We start from the raw sequence: 16321 nt of genomic DNA, 5'->3' as shown, positions 1-16321 counted from the left end.
AAATAAAAAAAAAAATAAACACATCATGGTAAAATTAATACCTTCTCAGCTTCGCATCGAAGCTAAAAATAATAATAATAAATGAAAATATACATCATGGTAAAATTAATACCTTCTCAGCTTCGCATCGTAGTTAAAAATATAAACGTTATTTTTTTAATTATGTAAAAGGTTAGTTTTATGCTTTACCACGTCTGACATGATATAGTAAACATAATTTTTTTCATTGGTATTAAAGAACTTTATTTCATCATCGGAAAATAATATAGACACAACTGATAATCATTTTTCAATTGTGCAATTATGGTGTGTCGACGTGGTTTCGATTGTGCCACTGGATTTGGTTGATCCAATTGTATTGATGATACAGAGACATACTCATTTTTAGCTTGTAACTTTACAGTGTTTATTTGTTTTTTTACAACGTTCATTTTACTAAAAAATTTTTTTTATTTAACAAAGTAAAACTTCTATTGAAATCACGTTTTAAAATACATATAAAATATACTTCGAGATTTTATTATTTTTCATAATTAAAAATTCTGAACAAAAGATCTTATATCACAACTATTAAGTCTTGTATTAGTAATTTGTTGTAAATTAATTTTAGTTATGAAAGATTTTCAAAATAATTAACATCAATCATAAGGTATATACTTCAAATTTTACATTAGGAACATAAAATTGTTTTAGCTAATTTTTGCACATCCCAAGCATGTTGAATTAATATGAATTCTTCAACTATAAATGAATCACGATTATAAAAAAACCCAGCACAGTGGGATCGCGGCATAGTGGAGACGTTGCATATTTGGGTCCAGTATAGATTTAATCTGACAGTGATTAAAATCACTATCATAAGAAACGCTTCGATGCAAATCTGTAGATAGTGGTTAATTTAAAAAAATTGATGGATAATTACAAAAGCAACATCAACTTCTATTTCCTTAATTACATCCAGATTAGTAATTCTTTTACTTATATATTATATAATTTTTATAATTAATTGTTTTCAAATTATTATTGATTTTTAATATATTAAAAGTAATAATTTTTAACCTACTTTTTTTTGCCCTTTAAAGTGAAATTTTATAATGGAAAAAAAATGAATTAATTACCACAACTTTTAGCTCAATATGCAAGTTTGAAATTGGCATCATTAAATAGAAAAAATGGTATTGTGAATATAATTTTATATTTATTATTTACAGTAAATTTTTTATTTCATCCATTTTTAAATTCAGGTGAAATTAAAAGTCATTTTTTTTTTTAGATTTATGATTTATATAGCAACATGTTACGAACAAATTTGGAATGTTATAGACTGGTAGTAGCACACACAAATAGAGTAAAAAAATTAAAACATTTCAAAGTAAAATTAAATAACATCAAATCTAATTCCACAATATACTTTAAAAATATTAGAAATAAATTATTTTAATTGTTTGTATGGATAAAGCTGGTTAAGCTATTTGTTATTTGATTAAGGGATTTCTTTTTAAATTTTTGAGAGCAATATCTTCAACTAAATACGAATTGTAATCATTTGACATATCGTTGAAAAAAGTAGGTTAAGTGCAGGTTGGAAAGATAAATTGCGGCCTCAAAAAAAAAAAACACATAGTAAAATAATATTAACATGAATAAGAAATTTCTTCTCACGAGGGGAGACTATAGTAATGGGATCCTTGATATTTATTGAAGTTATTGAATTTAAATGAGATAAATATCAAATGATTTGAAAATTTTTTTCTAACTCAAAAAAAATGCAAAATATTAAATGCCACAGGAGGATTTGAGCCTCGTACCCTATGTGTGTATGACACAAGTGTTACCGACTCGGCAACTGTTTGTAACTATCGTTACATGATAAAATTGGCAATTTAAGCTAACTCAAATTTAAAAATTACTTTTTCGACTTTAAAAAAGTAAAAAAATTTTTATAACTTAATTTCTTATATCTTATGAACTTTTTTCTATGTCAATTAAATTATATAATATTCATGGAAGTTAGTATATTTCCCTAATAAGATATTTTAAAATAAAATAAAATACAAAACCCAGAATTTTAATACATAAATACCATATTTTTGAATACGGTAGGCATTTGCGCATAAAAGATAGGTGGTTGGGACTAATTTTTTTTTTAATTTTATAGTACATGACATAAGCTTTAATTTGATATATGTTTAAAGGACGCAGTATTTCCGGAACATTTTCAAAAGTTAAGTTGAAAAAGTTAGTTTTTGTATAAAAGTTTCTATTTTAACGTTACACTTGAATCCTGACCTAAGGTAATCCCTATGACGTCACGCCTAAACTCTGTGCTAACATGAGCTCTATGATGGACCCTGTTTGCCCTATCATGTCGTGATTGTGTCTTGCGCTATGACGCTTTTGCCCGACCGGTGCGAACGTGCCCTAATTCCACCGTCGAATCCATATGTGTCTTAAGAAGTTTTATCGTGTTTGTTTTTTTTAACCACACTAATGTAATAATTGTTGAATCATCATGATTCAACAACAATCCCTTGCTATTGACGTCGTATACCATCGTTAGAAATTTCACTATTTAGTAATAATATAGTTGTGTCAATAGTATTGTTCTACAACGCTTACGAAATGGATCTCTTGAAACAAATTAATATCGAGCTAGATACGATTGTCGACAGCAACCCCACGATAGAAGTTTTAAAATTAACTGGCCGAGTTGCGCGGAAAATATTCTCAATTGCTGATATTGGCCGATAAATGTGGACGTCAAAGCACTAATTGGCATTATGTTTGGTGTTTTTGGTCATCGAATTCAAACGAAATACAGATCAGTGGACCACCAAATTGTATGTGTAGGATTGTGAGATGACTGTACATAAAGTTATTCGTAGTTCTTCAGAACATCAAATATGAATTTATGGTTAATGGTATGGTACAGCAAATTGATGATCACTTTATCTAAGTAAATACAAATCTAAATGTTAATAAAAAAAAATAGTTTATTGTCGTTATTTATTATCACATTATGTCTATATATATTTATACAAAATATTACTTAAAATATATGTATATATTATATGCGCATTTTTAAATTTTATTTTGAGTCCTACTGATTTTTATATTTACAATTTGCGCACTTCTCCGGTGAATGCATTGTATTCCATTTGACAGTCGTGTATGATGACGCAGTACAGCGAAATTTTAGCTGGAAATTGCTCTGCACATTCAAAGTCAATACGTAGATCCATTATGGACGATTTGACGGTATCGTTTTGTTTTGAACAATCGATTATGAATATAGATCCGATTTTTTTGTAGCAGATTCGATCCAAAAAAGGGTATGGGTTCATCTTTCCATAGTAAATTATTTGAAATTGTGAATACGAATTATAAAATGTCGAGAACTTGATTTTGTCGAAATCTGCATTTTGGTTTTCGTACGGGTACTCGTCAGTGTTCAAATATGCCTTGATGTTACGCAGGAAACAATTATTAAATTCATCGTGTACCCGTTTTTTGGCATCTATGACCATGGCTACGAGTAAGTACCTAGGTTTTTCAACACCCGAGAACGTACGCACTGGCCATGTATGAGTGGTGGTTTGTGGTACGAGAGGGTATACAGCAGTGTCCCAATGTTGAAACTCTAACGGTAACCATTTTTTGCTATCTAGTATACGTATCAGACTCATATCCATTTTCACATTTGGTTCAAAGTATTTCATGACCCATTTTATTTTTGTGATATTCAATTTGGTTTGTCTGATCAGCGCAATTTTTTCTGCGGTTAACACCGAAGCTTTTTCTGCTTTATCTTTGGAGGTAACAATGCTATGGTGCAGTGGTTGGCATTTGACCGGATGAGTATGAGTGTTTGCTTACAGTTGATCAGTGTACGCCGATATCGTTCGAAAAATCTCATACACAATGACAACGGACAATGAGCTACAAATTCGGAATGGTCCATAAAGTTTCCATCATCGTATAATTTATTCACGTTTTTCCACTCAGCTGGTTGTAACCGTTCTACATCGTTGGGCATGAACGAACAATACCCTTTCATAGTTGTAGTCACACCAACATTTTTACCTTATCAATTTCTCTGTTTTTGATTTCGAAGCGAATTTCATCGAAAAGATTCATCATACAGTTTTGATTCATTACAATGTTACCAACTGCTCCTGCGGGTTTTGCAATATGCCCCTCTATTTGCAAGTAACTTTCACACGGTATGGTGAATTTTTCTTTGTTGCGCAATTCAATACGAATCTCATCATTGTTTCCGTACGAGTTGTTGTAGCTTTGTGTTCCAGGTAATATTCCCGTTTCACGTTATTGTCTTGAGGGGATTTTACTAAAACTTGTAGATACTCTGTATCTTTTGACGACGCGACAGTCCAGTGATTTTAGATATGCGATATTATTTCTTGTCAGTTTCATCGGCGTCACACAGTTTGCTCGATTCGCATCCAAGACCGTTTGATTGAACCACCACCGTAACGTATCGACTTGGGCTTCACTGATGATGATGATATGGTCGCACGATTGTTGTTAAAAATCAACGGCATGTTACAACCATTCGATCCTCGGTGTGTTCAAATAGTCATTTCAAAAAATGACATCCGCACAAGCTGTTCAGAATCCCAGTTAGTGCAAATCAAGTTGCGAAAAATACCCGATAATTTACAGATCAAGTTTCGAGTGGGCGACAAAGTGAGAATAAGCAAAACGAAATCCATGTTTGACAAGGGCTATTTGCCGAACTGGAGCACCGAGTTGTTCACAGTAACCAAGGTTAAACGAACAGTACCGCCAACATATTATCTGGAAGATTACCAGGGGAACCCCATTCAGGGTGTATTTTACACCGAAGAGTTGAGCAGGACGCAGTATCTGGACACGTTTTTAGTGGAACGGGTGTTACGTACACGCGGAGACCAGTGCTACGTTAAGTGGTTGGGTTTTGGCCCAGAACACAAATCATGGATACCGAAAGCAGATTTCTCACGGCAATGATTGTCGACATTTAGGGACTGATGGCTGCCGACCATTCGTTCTTGGCAAAAGAAATGACCGTCATAGACCTGGAGTCCATGTTTATGGCCGACTGGGTGTTCAAACACCCAAATATCATCAAGGACGATGTGAAAACATCTTACTGGATAAAATAGTACCATCACGGCTTGGACACGAACATTGGCGATGTCGAATACACTGAACTGCTGAGAATAATGTCGTTGTTAAGGTGCGATACTATCTACACGAAAGGTATGCAGAAAAAACAAGTGTTACAAAAATATTTACCCGGACAGAGGATAGTTGATATAGAAGAAAACTGTCCAACATTACGAAAATTATGTGTGGAATTCCAACCACGTTGTATTTGCCACATAAATAATCATAAAATGTGTATCTTGTATAAAGCAATGTGTTTGAAACAATGGTTAACGGATAATTCGTAATTGTTTTATTTACATATTTTTATAAACATTGGTTAAAAATTACAAAAAAAGTATCGATTTATTTTATAAAATAAAACTAATGTACACTTTGAGTTAATTTATTTCATTGTCGTCGTTGTTGTTGTCGTCATTGCCTAGGGAATAATGTCCCCACGCTTTTGTATGCACATCCTTTTACTCTCCATCGTCACCGATTAACGCCCGCTTATCGTAGTTGTTGTTGTTGACCAACGCGAGTTCATTAATTTCAACCGTTGAAACACTATGGTGTTTCGTGCGTATTATTGACATTTTCATGCGGGTTTACTTGAGTTTACCACTCAAGCAATTTAAATAGTCATTTGATTTCATGTTTCACCACACCTGTGCTCATGCCTTTCAATCGCTTCACCTCGTCTGTTTTCTACGTAACCAACAACCTGTCGTAGTAATTTTGTATAGCGATTGAATAAGCGTACACTTTAATTAATTAATTAATAATTTCTTGCATATGCTTACCCTTACATTCATCAGTAAACGTGCCCGGTTGTTTTTTCGTTGATCAATGTAACAAGGGTGGTCGATCGACCTAATTCAACGTGTCGTAATATTCGAGTGAGTACTTTTTCAAATCATCGTGAAAACAGTTGGTTGTTGTCAGGTAAATGAAACTATCAGTGTCCATGTATCAGAGTAGGAGTCGCTCGGGTCCGTGCAACGGCATCATAACCTCGTAATGGAACTTGTACATTATGCATTTACTTATATCCAATATGGCCTGTGCCAATAAAAATGGGTTTGTAAAAATTGATCTTCTCCTTGTACAAGTGCACGGCAACCAAATTTTTGTTGAATACGGTGGTGTGACTAAACAACGGTTTTGCCGCTAACCTCGACAGTTTCTCCGGGTTTCACACAAGTTGTATGTTTTCGTGTTTTCGTACGTTCTTCAATGTTTTTCCTGTTGAACGCGAAACAAAGAATTTAAAAAAAAAAAATACAATCAAAGTTTGGAAAATTAATTATATGTTACCATAGTTTAAGTTGATCATCAGTTTGACCATGTTTTGTCCAAACGTGGTGGTCGCTTTTTTACGCAAATCCGTGTTCAATTGAATGTACGGTGCCAACCAGCGGGATTGCATAAATTTTATACATTTATGCAGTTTTATTACGACCACACTGTGTTTTATAGCTAGTTTTAGTGCGCGGTAGTGCACGATATAACCACGTTTTGGTTGTAACGTGGTCATCAACTTGCTGTGTTTCGAAGACGACAATGGTGATCCCTTGTTTATCGGAAAAAATGGTAAATCATGCAATTCACGAGGATAATATGCATCAATTTCCACCAGGTATCCGTAATCACCGTCGTCGGGGGTGTTCAGTACTTCTTCCAGTGTTGCAGTCGACCACTCAAAATATCCAAACGGAATAGGTTCCATCATGGCTGTAAAAAAAAGAATATAAAATTACAATATTTTTTTTTATATAAATAAAACTACATTAAATAAACATACCTGTCCCGTACAAATTAGTAGCATCCAAATACTGAAGGTATTTGTGAGGCAAGTTGGAGTTGTAGTCGGGGACATCTGGGTGGTTTGCTCGAGCATAACGCTGATTAACTTTCGTTAAACCTCCGCGTATACTCATTTCGAACATCAACCAAACCCAACCAGGTCCGTCAATAGTTCAATATATGCGTTCGTGTACTTCAACATTGCATCGAACGACAATGCCGGACACGAAATATAATGTGCGGGATTGAGTTTATAATTTATCAGACATTCCTTTCGAAAATTTTTAAACACATCGGCCAGTATCTACATCAACAACAGAGTTATTACATACGATTCGGAAATAAATTTAAAAAAAAAAAACATACCATTACGTCAACAAGTAAATACTTGAACTTTCCACACATTTTAATGTGCTCATCCACCCTCGCTTGTCCGTTCGGTTGAGTCTTTAACGGTTGATTGGTAAATGCGTTTAAACAATGTTTACAAAAGTACTCGTGTCGTTTGCCCTCGGTTCGTTGTTTTGACACGTGTCTCGAGAAATTTGATATATAACAATAGTGGCTGTTTCCCAGGTCGGTAACGTAAAGTAAATCAACATGATCGGTGCTCATACGCGATTTAGTGATACGCAATGGATGCACGTTATTTTTATCATCCAACGCGAACACATTGACCGACATTGACGGGTTATTACGTTCAATTCGAATAATTTGTTTCAATGGTGTAGGAAAGTCAATGCCATCAAAACGTATATTTGTCGATTTTTCCAGATCAATGTAACCTGCATTCCATTGATCTTTATTTTTTTTATTCTTGTTGTACTTATATAAAATTGCCCATTTAAAACACTGCTGGTCGCCGTTTCTTACGTTTATGACCGCAAATTTTCGTTTGATATACTGTGGAAGTTCAATAAACGAGCCACTGATAAATGGTGAAATATTCGTGACTCTCAACAGCAATCCGTCTATGAGCAATAGCGACCATCCGCTACCTAGGGTCTCCATTTCCTGTTGTTCGTACACGAGCTTCTCCGTGATTCCATCAATAACAGCGGCGTATATGGTACCTGAATCGACAGTTTTGTTACGCGTTTTAAACGATACGTCTCTCATTTCACCCAAAACTTGGTGTATGTACGTTGTGTGTAGTACAACGTTGAATTTTATTATACCGTTCTTGGTAACGTCATTTAGTACGGTGGTTAAATCGTCACTCACGTATCGAATAAAATCGTCAATTTCGTCAATAGTCGAATCATTTTTCAAAAAAAATGATTCGACCGCGTAGTGCAGATTTTATAGGAACAAAGCCGGTCCCTTCAACGTGCATGTACGCGCGTTTGGTCACCTTACCCGCAGGCGCTGACAAACATCGTTTCCTTGAAATAACAGTTTGACGGTGACCCTGATTCATACTTCAATGAACATTCAAATCAGTACTATCGACAAATGAAGACCCACAACCGCATACAAATGACATGATACAACTATTGAAAAATTAATACATTAGTTAAACGTGTGTATGGCCACTTCTATAATCAACTATTCAGTTCAATGTACTTTTACTATTAGAGTAAACACGACTGAACTGTTAACGAATTATATTATAAATAGTGTAGACATTTTACAGGAATACATAAGTTTTTGTTTTTGTTAAAATCTACTCTAAAGTATGACTATTGTGATTTTTGTTTTTACATTTTCCACCAATTTGAAAAACTATTAATCTTATAATATCAATCTAAAGTATAATTTACCTTTGTCATAAACTACTATTAGGTTCTATATTATCCGAGTAATAATGTAAAAACAAATAGATTGTGAACGAACTATATAATTTTAATTCAATTTAATTTGTTGTACATAAATCATAAGATATAAATAGATTTTGTTGATTGTAAAAAAAAAAAATGTTAACCGTGCCACCACCACAACACCGTTTCTCGTTGTCAAATTTTTCTTTGAAACAACTCGATAGGTATGATTCTCTATCATATCAGACATTTTAATGTATTCCATGCCTCTGTCTTGATTATTCATTTTTTGTTTTAATTGTTCCATTTTCTACACAACAAAATTATTCGTGAGTAAACTATATATACAGGGTGATTTTTTTATCATAACCCACTCAATTACTTGCAGAATAATAATAATTTAAAAATTTTTTTTTTCATTATCTTTAGTTACACATTATTCTTGAATTATTAACTATTTAAAACTTTTTATGTTCATCCCTTATGCCTTGTAAGGGTGTCAACTTTGTTTTTTTTAATGGGAACACATATTTTGAATTTAATAAAATGTTTGAGTTTTTAATTTAATAGTAAATGGCATTTGAATTTTTAATATAACTTAATTCGTTTATTAGATATAATCATTTAAAGTTTCAAATTTTTGAATTAATATACAGGTATAATACACAAGGGATTACAAATATAGGTAGCTAATTGGTCTTTCATAACATCGATATTAGCAGGTACACAGCATTGTTATTATCAATTGTAGTAAGGCACATTGTTATGAGTTTATAAATACACTAACTGACAATACAGAAAGTATATCTATTGATAATCATAATTGATAATAAACAATCCGTGACTGAGACAGCAATGTCATAAAAATCCAATTAGCTACCTGTATTTACAATCCCATGTGTATTATACATGTATATTAACTCAAAATTTTGAAACTTTAAATGTTTATATCTAATAAGCTAATAAAGTTATATTAAAAATTCAAATGCCATTTACTATTAAATTAAAAACTCAAACATTTTATTAAATTAAAAATATGTGTTACCATTTAAAAAACAAAGTTGACCCCCTTTCAAGGCATAAGGGATGAACTTAAAAAGTATTACATAGTTAAAAGTTCAAGAATAATGTGTAACTAAAGATAATAATAATAAAAAAAAAAATGTTTAAATTATTATTATTCTGCAAGTAATTGAGTGGGTTATGATAAAAAAATCACCTTGTATAGTGAATGTTGTATTAATGGTGTACAACTCGACACTGATACAAACATTTTTAACAATAACTACTATCATCAGCCACAGCATGACGCCGCGTAATACAAATTTCCCAAAATTTGCACATAATTTAAAAACAGTGCTATGAATTTTTTTTTTTTGTCACCTCCATCCACTTGCCACGAGACCATTAATTTGACATTCATATCGGTACTCTCTCATAGCATACTACCCCCCTCCTCTCACTACTTGTTTATGTTTAAGATAAATCACTGAGCTACAACACAGCCGATGCACTCCTTCAGCTATGTGTACTCCTCTAATCATTTATAAACTGAGTTTTTTTTTTAATAATACAATTGTTTACAAACTATTCGCCATTATATACTATAGAAATCATTGAGTGTGTATCAGAGCGTAGTACACACACATACATGTTTACATAAGATAATATTCTTTAACCTTTACAGCATAAATACTAATCTATTCACCATTTCTTTTTACGATACATACCCGGACAAATGACCTGATTGTTACTACATTGTTACCATTAGATTATTTAATAAGGGAATAAATACATTTTTTTTTAATAAGTTAGTGAAAACAAGTGCCCACACACACCATTAATACAACATATTTATTTTAATTTTACAATATAATACTTTAAATATATTTACAAAACTATATATATATTTATATACAACAATTAATCTACACTGTCCATGTATATATTTGTTCATCACAATATTTACACGATCAGTGAAGTGGAAAATGTAAAATTAAATAATACATAGAATAGGAGTTGAGAACAAACTCCTCAACCAGCTTCTGTACAATTACAAGTTCTTGAATATTTGATAACTCTACAAAACAAACTGAACTACAAACAGATGGAGCCGTCGGGATAGCGTACATTATAAAAAATAATTTTTGGCCCGAACAGCATCATTAAATTACCCGCCCGAATTTCTCTTTTATATAAATCGAATTAGCTCTGAACGGTTCGTAATACTTCTGGATCACGTACGACAAACCCATCCGGGTTTATTACTCTCCGGTCAAACGCTGTGCGATTTCGAAAAATTTTCAAGTTTTCAGCTATTTCTAAAAAACATAACACTCCAGATCTTTCCATGTATTCAATCAAGTGTTCTACATTATTTTTACTTTTTGATAATTTCATTTTGAATGACTAAAATTATTGTAAACTTATAAGTACATTTTGAAATAAATAGTGATGTCTAGATAATAATTTACTTTGATTAAATACACGAAAACAGATACACTTGAAAAAGATACTGGGACGGTTTTTTGATTATATTTAACATAAATATTCGTGTTTATATTACTTGAGATATTATAATTTTAGTTTTAATCATGCATTGGTTGAAAATGCACAGGAATAGCCGTGAAACACAGTTGTAGATGATGAAAAGCACCATAAAAAAACCAAAAAGTGAATGAACAGATAACGGGTTATTTCTGCAGTTATATAGTAAAATTTATATTTTTAGGCACAATAAAGTTAATTGTTTGGGATAAAAATCCCTAGGAATTCAATATCTTACTAGTGGGGATCAATAAATTGCTTACATGAATATTATTGTATATTTTACACAATTTGTAGATAGCAAAGTAAAACGTATTTTAACGTTAAAAAAAGTATAGAATATTTACTGGATGTAAGGGTTCGAGTGTAAAAGAAAAAACACGCGAGTTTAGCAATATTTTTGTTAATTTTCTTTTAAGTTAGAAAATAAATACTATATACACATAATTCGAACACAATAAAGCTGATAAAGTCACACGTGTCTGATTTTTTTGTAGATTTGAACGCTTGTAAATACAAAAATCCTCTTAGATTATACAAATTATAAATTTAGTAGTATAATATGTTTTTTACTAAATCGAAAATTGGTATATTTATTTATTACACACTGTACCTTTTATACAATTTCATATAACACACAAGATACAATATTAAAATTTTTTATTTATTTTTCAATTTACAATACTATATAAGATTCATAATTAATAGTAGTCTTATTTCGTTATTTTATTATTTTGGATAAATAACTGTCCCTTACTTAACAATACATGAGTACAGCTAGGAGACCAACGTACATGTTCTACCCATGGGTCGTCTTCATCATCTCAATATTTCAAACCTTGACTGCAGCAATAACATAACATTTGATCATTTTGACCATTACCAAAAAATTATATACACTTATGAATAATGTATTTGAATAAATGTACCAATCATAATAATGCATTCAATACTATATAGTCCCATACCTATGTATAAAAATCCACATCACAAAGTCTTAATATTTTTGATTCCAATTTTTTTGGACATTTTGTTAACTTTGTAGAAAAAATTATTATGATATAATTTTTTTTTTTGGTAGATATCCAATACGTACAAATACTACAACTCTCTTAGATTTTTGAAAAACCTATTAATGTATAAGTATAGTACATTTTCTACATTTGTAGAACAATATCAGTTGTAATATTAATAATACTATCCTGAAAATAATTCAAAAAAAATATTAGTAATGTTATTTTGTATGTCAGCCATTTTGGTTAAATAACACCCGTTGACATTCAAANTATGGGTCGTCTTCATCATCTCAATCTTTCAAACCTTGACTGCAGCAATAACATAACATTTGAACATTTTGTCCATTACCAAAAAATTATATACACTTATAAATAATATATTTGAATAAATGTACCAATCATAATAATGCATTCAATACTATATAGTCCCATACCTATGTATAAAAATCCACATCACAAAGTCTTAATATTTTTGATTCCAATTTTTTTGGACATTTTGTTAACTTTGTAGAAAAAATTATCATGATATAATTTTTTTTTGGTAGATATCCAATACGTACAAATACTACAACTCTCTTAGATTTTTGAAAAATCTATTAATGTATAAGTATAGTACATTTTCTACATTTGTAGAACAATATCAGTTGTAATATTAATAATACTATCCTGAAAATAATTCAAAAAAAATATTAGTAATGTTATTTTGTATGTCAGCCATTTTGGTTAAATAACACCCGTTGACATTCAAATGCACGTTTTACCAATATAAAAACACGATCTTCGATTGTTATGTAATCTCGACCGAGAGCGTCCAAACGATTAATTATTACAAACAAATCATTTTTTAAATTGTCGATATCATCCACATCTTCGTATCTACTAACGCTGTCGCTACAATCTGATATCTGCTGCTGTCAACGGTTTGTGTGAAATGCAGCTAAATCAAAAACGTTATTGCAGGCGTTATACAAAAAAATAATCCGATTCGCGAAGCGTCCATCTGTTTAATATGCTCCCACAACGTTTCGATGATNCATGATATAATTTTTTTTTGGTAGATATCCAATACGTACAAATACTACAACTCTCTTAGATTTTTGAAAAATCTATTAATGTATAAGTATAGTACATTTTCTACATTTGTAGAACAATATCAGTTGTAATATTAATAATACTATCCTGAAAATAATTCAAAAAAAATATTAGTAATGTTATTTTGTATGTCAGCCATTTTGGTTAAATAACACCCGTTGACATTCAAATGCACGTTTTACCAATATAAAAACACGATCTTCGATTGTTATGTAATCTCGACCGAGAGCGTCCCAACGATTAATTATTACAAACAAATCATTTTTTAAATTGTCGATATCATCCACATCTTCGTATCTACTAACGCTGTCGCTACAATCTGATATCTGCTGCTGTCAACGGTTTGTGTGAAATGCAGCTAAATCAAAAAGGTTATTGCAGGCGTTATACAAAAAAATAATCCGATTCGCGAAGCGTCCATCTGTTTAATATGCTCCCACAACGTTTCGATGATTGTGCTGCCGTTTACACTGTCCATTGTGTTTGTTGTACGGTCAGTTTTGATGTCTTCAGGTCACTCGTAAATACGTGGTAAATATTTCGTGCGATTGACGTCCATCGCGGAAGGTTACTACAATAATATTGCAGTCACAATTTTCACCTTTGTTATAGTTATGTGTTCAAAAATCAGATATATTTTACTATACTTAACACATTAATTAAAAAATCAACAAACGATGGCTATTTGTACTGTACAAATAGTACGCATCAATAAAAACCGTATATTGTATTTCAATGTTTCAAANAAACGATTAATTATTACAAACAAATCATTTTTTAAATTGTCGATATCATCCACATCTTCGTATCTACTAACGCTGTCGCTACTGTTTACAATCTGATATCTGCTGCTGTCAACGGTTTGTGTGAAATGCAGCAAAATCAAAAAGGTTATTGCAGGCGTTATACAAAAAAATAATCCGATTCGCGAAGCGTCCATCTGTTTAATATGCTCCCACAACGTTTCGATGATTGTGCTGCCGTTTACACTGTCCATTGTGTTTGTTGTACGGTCAGTTTTGATGTCTTCAGGTCACTCGTAAATACGTGGTAAATATTTCGTGCGATTGACGTCCATCGCGGAAGGTTACTACAATAATATTGCAGTCACAATTTTCACCTTTGTTATAGTTATGTGTTCAAAAATCAGATATATTTTACTATACTTAACACATTAATTAAAAAATCAACAAACGATGGCTATTTGTACTGTACAAATAGTACGCATCAATAAAAACCGTATATTGTATTTCAATGTTTCAAAAAAAGGGTATAGTAGTACACACACAGTCAATGCTGTTAACAACAAACGACCTTGTAGTAATGTTGTGGGATATTGCGCCTACGTATTTTCGGTGGTTTTTTATCAAACACAACGACTGTCGGAATGTCTGGAAAGTGTAGTGGAACCACAAAGAAGAGGTATTCATAATTTACGAAATATCGACTTAAACTTAAACGATAGCGGGGAGGGGGGTGAATTGGCACGCCGGTATATAAGGCCGTGACATATCAAACGCGCAACTAGACGCGTACTATACACACATTTAATTGTTTGCGTGTAGGTACTCTGGAAAATGAACTTTTTTTTTTGATCGACCCGACATTGAGTTGTCGGCTGTAGGGTCAACGATGGTGTTAAGGCNCCGCGGAAGGTTACTAAATAATATTGCAGTCACAATTGTCACCTTTGTTATAGTTATGTGTTCAAAAATCAGATATATTTTACTATACTTAACACATTAATTTAAAAATCAACAAACGATGGCTATTTGTACTGTACAAATAGTACGCATCAATAAAAACCGTATATTGTATTTCAATGTTTCAAAAAAAGGGTATAGTAGTACACACACAGTCAATGCTGTAAACAACAAACGACCTTGTAGTAATGTTGTGGGATATTGCGCCTACGCGTTATGCACGTGTTCGGTGGTTTTTTATCAAACACAACGATTGTCGGAATGTCTGGAAAGTGTAGTGGAACCACAAAGAATGAGTATTCATAATTTACGAAATATCAACGTAAACTTAAACGATAGCGGGGGGGGGGGGGGAATTGGCACGCCGGTATATAAGGCCGTGACATATCAAACGCGCAACTAGACGCGTACTATACACACATTTAATTGTTTGCGTGTAGGTACTCTGGAAAATGAACTTTTTTTTTTGATCGACCCGACATTGAGTTGTCGGCTGTAGGGTCAACGATGGTGTTAAGGCGCATTCGATCGTTAGGTGAAGCGCCGCCCCACGTTGTAGTGCTATATAGGGTCGTACATGAGAGCGTCATAGCCGACGGCACAATCACGACGTGATAGGGAACGTCACAGGGCTCACCTTATCATAGCATAAAGTAAAGGCATAACCCAGAGCTTACCTTATATCAAAGTTTAGGTATGACGTCATAGAGCGCGTTCGACCAATCAGGCAAAAGCATCACAGGGCTTATGTTAGCACAGAGTTTAGGCGTGACGTCATAGGGCATACCTTATATCAAAGTTTGGGTGTGTCATCAGCTATGTACCTTAGGTCAGAGATCAAGTGTAACGTCAGCTAGGGGGATAACGTCAGAAACTGCACTTGATTTCACCTGGATACAGTTCCCAACAGGCGTCGGGGTCAGGGGGGTTATGGTAGGNTTAACCGTGTTAAGGCGCATTCGATCGTTAGGTGAAGCGTCGCCCGACGTTGTAGTGCTATATAGGTTGTACATGACAGCGTCATAGTCGACGGCACAATCACGACGTGATAGGGAACGTCACAGGGCTCACCTTATCATAGCATAAAGTAAAGGCATAACGTCATAAGGCTTATGTAATTGGCAAACTGTAGTAAGTTCAGGTATGACGTCACAGAGCTTACCTTATATCAAAGTTTAGGTATGACATCATAGAGAGCGTTCGACCAATCAGGCAAAAGCATCACAGGCTTATGTTAGCACAGAGT

Source organism: Daktulosphaira vitifoliae, unplaced genomic scaffold, assembly GCF_025091365.1.
Source record: "Daktulosphaira vitifoliae isolate Bord-2020 unplaced genomic scaffold, ASM2509136v1 Scaffold_3, whole genome shotgun sequence".
NCBI classification, from domain to species: Eukaryota; Metazoa; Arthropoda; class Insecta; order Hemiptera; family Phylloxeridae; genus Daktulosphaira; species Daktulosphaira vitifoliae.
This window is presented reverse-complemented; position numbering follows the sequence as displayed.